Source organism: Pristis pectinata, chromosome 1, assembly GCF_009764475.1.
Source record: "Pristis pectinata isolate sPriPec2 chromosome 1, sPriPec2.1.pri, whole genome shotgun sequence".
In the NCBI taxonomy this organism is placed as follows: domain Eukaryota; kingdom Metazoa; phylum Chordata; class Chondrichthyes; order Rhinopristiformes; family Pristidae; genus Pristis; species Pristis pectinata.
Window position 1 is genome coordinate 69413804 of NC_067405.1, and position 4488 is coordinate 69418291.

The window sequence follows — 4488 nt, forward strand, 5'->3', positions numbered from 1 at the left end:
AAGTAGTTCTAATAATTTCAACTACGGCTTGCCAATTGCAACAGAATTCTCAGTGACCACATGAAGAAACCATAGACAAACATGCCAGCCTCCACTTAAGCACTGGCCAGTTATGATGTATGGAACATCCTATTAGCTTGTCATATCATTATCCTTGATTCAGTCTGGAGTTAGTAAACTCAATTTTGGAAGGTATGCTTCTCCAGAAAAGTTGAAGAGACTGGGGCTCCTTTCTCTGGAAAGGAGGTGGCAGAGGTGATGCGCACTGTAGTTTCAAGTCAAGTCGGGTTTATTGTATTGTGCACAAGTGCAGTGAGATAGAGGTACAAAGAAAAAAATTCCTTGCAGCAGCATCACAGGCACACAGGTATGGACAATACACAGAATATAAGTTATACATGTCAAAACTGTGATGGTTATTTTACCTTAGGGAAGGATATTAAGTGTAATGGAGCCAACTGGGGCATGTCTTTCTCTGCATTCATTGTAGCATCAATTCAACACATTCTCTTACCACATGCCAACACCACTCATGTTTCCTCCTTAAACAGTGGGAACCAATTATTCTGAATTAAGCTACAGAGCAGCCAAGATCCAGTTGAATGTCAGAATAAGCACAAAGGGCTGAATGGCCTCCTCCTGCTCCCACATTAAACTGGGGAGAGGATTGAATCAATTAGGACAGAGGTATGAGACTGGAGCAGAAGGCTTTACTCAGCAATTTCTGATTAAATTAGAAAATACTCACTGCAGGTCCTCCCCAACTTACAAGCACCCAAATTAGGTACAACCTGTACACCTGAGCGAGCATTCGGGAGGCCGGCAGGATGGATTCGCCAGCTGTTGCAGGTATCTACGTGTGGGAACTTGGTCTGCGGCCGCATTTCTGACTTGTGACTTTTTCCCAGGGCGACAATGGCTAACACGAGGGGGCATAATTTTAAGGTGATTGGAGGAAGGTATAAGGGGGATGTCAGGGGTAAGTTTTTTTACACAGAGTGGTGGGTGCGTGGAATGCACTGCTGGCAGAGGTTGTGGGGGCAAACACGAGGGACATTTAAGAGACTTGGGAAGGAAGGGTTAGCATTTGGGAGGGAAGGGTTAGCTAGATCTTGGAGCAGGATAAAATGTCAGCACAACATTGTGGGCTGAAGGGCCTGTACTGTGCTGTAATGTTCTATGTTCTAAGACAGTGAAGGGAGAGAGGAAAAAAGACTGTGCAAAAAAGACATAATTAAGAGACAATCAGACAAAACAGTTGTTTACACAGAGTTGGAATGTGGAAGTGGCTATACCACAGCTAACAAGTAAAGCAAGTTGATGCATTTAAGAGGAAGCTAGATAAGCACAAGGAAGAAAGATATGGGGTGTGATGAATGGTGGATGGGTGACCAAGGCCCACATTGAAAATGGACCAAAATCCCATGTAATTGCCTAAGCAAAATGCCACATTCAGAGATGGGATCAGAAGGTCCATCAGATGCTCTCTGGTAGAGGTTTGTCCACCACCAACCAGTGTGCAGAGCAGACCGATTCTGACAATAATCAGCACAACTGTGATTCAACACTGTCTATTTTAAAGTCGCACCTTCACCACATATTAACTTGATTTAGTTGAATGTGGCGCAACCCATTTGCATTTAACCCACCAAAGCAAGTCCAAGTTAGGCTGTTGAACAACAATATCAATCCAAGACATGCCACCGAAGTCTGCACTGGTGAACCAAAGCAATGCTCCCACTGCTTATAACAAGCAGGAGAAGCCTGATAGCAGTCAAATAAGTTGGTATAAAGAGGCAGCAGGGCTTGGCGATTGATGAAGCAGCCAGGTGAGAGGGAAAGGTGCAGAGTACAAGAGTGAGCAGGAGGAGGATGAATTGCATTGGTAGTGGAGTACCAGGAAGAAAGGATGAGGTGACTGTGGGCTCTACAGGGGCTGGGTGGTCTGCTCCTGTTCCTATCACTTGAGTAAGCTATCCTCCCCCTCTCCATTCCTTCCAAACCCTCAAACCCCACCACCTCTCCACAACCTAACCATTCCAAATCATCCGCAGGGAAGGTCCAGATCTTAACTATCCTACCTGTGGAACCCTCGATCCTGAGACTGGAGTTAATCTTCACTTGAGACAGGAAACGTGCATCATCCCAACACATATCCACTCCGTGCGGGGTAGACATCTGTCCTTGTAGTTCTGTCCTGCCACCTATCAAGGACACAAAAGAGACCTTCAATGGGAATCACAGGCAGAATCATGTTATGTTGCAGAAGGGAAATCCCGCAACATCTCAAGGGTTAAATGCTGAACATCAGAACTTGAGGCTTCATGAGAAGATTGAATCGCCTGTTATTGCTTGCCTAAAACACCAGGTGGCAGTATGTCAACAGGATAGGGCTCTCAGCACTCAAGGCTGCTGTAAGATTTTACCTTCTGCTCCCTTTGGATATATCACAGACACATCCGTATCACGTGATGGTCCACATAAACGTGTCACTGTTCACCATATTTAACTGTTGAAGTAATTCAGAAGGTTATAAAATTATAATTTCCTTAAAGACTAAGCAATTTCATCAGCTTGCTTACTATGCCAGAATACTTTAACAGTTAGAATAGAACATAATGTATGTCACCCTCTCTTATTTTCTCATGGCTTCACTGCTGTCCTGCCATTTAAAAACTGGGGCAAATCACTTGCTGAGACACGCGCAGGACTCCTTCCACAAGCAGTGTGTTTGCACACCTATAGGAAGAGATGTGTAGCTAGATCTCAAGTAATGAGATGATTGGTAATCGGTTAATTATTGCTACATGTACCAAGATACAGCGAAAAACTTTGTTTTGCATGCCATCCAGACAGATCATTCCGAACACAAGCACAAGAGGAAAAGCAATAACAGAATACAGAATATAGTGTTACGGTTACAGAGGAAGTGCAGTGCAGGTAGACAAATAGGGTGCAAGGGCCATGATGAGGTAGATCGAGAGATCAAGAGTTCATCTTAATCGTACAAGAGGTCTGTTCAAGAGTCTTATGACAGCGGAATAGGAGCTGTCTTTGAGCCTGGTGGTGTGTGTTCTCAAGCTTTGATCAAATAGATCAAAGCAGTGACATAAATGTGAGAGGGCATCTTGAAACTAGCGATCTTAGTACAATCCAAATGGAGCATGGAAATATTAGTACATGAACAAGAATAGCAGATTGGATTAGGGCAAGTTTCAGAGGTTGCCCATGCCAGGAAAGGCACACTCAACCATGCATGTGGTGTACCAGGTACACTGCCACAAAATCCCATTGTGATCAGGGCTCAAAGTGTTCACTGAAACATTGCAGAATTTCCTTTCTGTAACACAACAATGTGTGATGATCTACCCATGATTACCATTGAAAGCATTTTTTGTGCCCTTGATAGGTGGCAGGACAGAATTACAAGGAGGGATGTTTCACCTAATTGACCATGGCAAGTATTGGGCAGAGTGGAGATGTGCTGGGATGATCACAGTTTCTGTCCCAAGTTGCTCTGCTGTTAAGGATCAAGCAGAGGTTGAAGATCACAGGGGTCATGGTGGAGAGGGACCCAGGGAGGGGGCTAGTGGCAGACTCATAACCTCAGCCGGGGGAGGTGGGGGGAGAATCAGGACCGTAAAGATTGGGTTAGGGGAGAGTGAAGGGGGTCATAATCTGCTAGTAGTGGTGGGGGAGTGGCCAAAATCAGTTGAGGTCTGGTAGAAGGAGACCTATAGCGAGGATTAAATGCAGAGCTTGAAGAAAACCTGTCCTTAGCTGGCTTCAAGCAGCAGACTCAATGGCCTCCCACCTGGTCAAGCATCTCCCCTCGATATCTGGCCAAAACCGGTCTCGTGCATTGAGGATGCCCGCTCCAGTCCAAGTGGCCCACACGATTCACAGGCCACACATGCAGAATGGTGTTGTGCAGATGTGGCAGCCAAACAGCTGTTGTCTCTGCATGAGCAATACTGCACATACCTAGGTGCCTCTGGGTGCATATGCACCACACACAGTCAGCAATGTGTCATCACTTGGGAACCACGCAGTAAGTACCTGATCCCTGATCTGTTTCCTGATAAAATGTCATTGCAAAATGCACATAAGCATTGTGGTGGGAGGTGATAGAAGTTCTAGGCCAAGGAGTTAGTTGAGGGGGAAAGGGAAACTGGTCATAAGGTTATACATCAATAATCTTGAGGAGACTGTAAAATTACAGAATAAATACTGCAAAAAAATCCACATCAAACTTCAGCTTATCATCGATGAGTAAGTTTGAACAAACTGTAATTGTGCAAGAGGGGTCACAGGATGTAAAAAAATTCTTCAACACCATATCAAAAGGGGACCTCCCTGGAGTCCTCATCATGACCTATGACCTCATGATCTACCTTGTTGTGACCTTGCACCTTATTGCACTGCACTTTCTCTGTAGCTGTGACACTTTACTCTGTACTGTTATTGTTTTTACCTGTACTACATCAA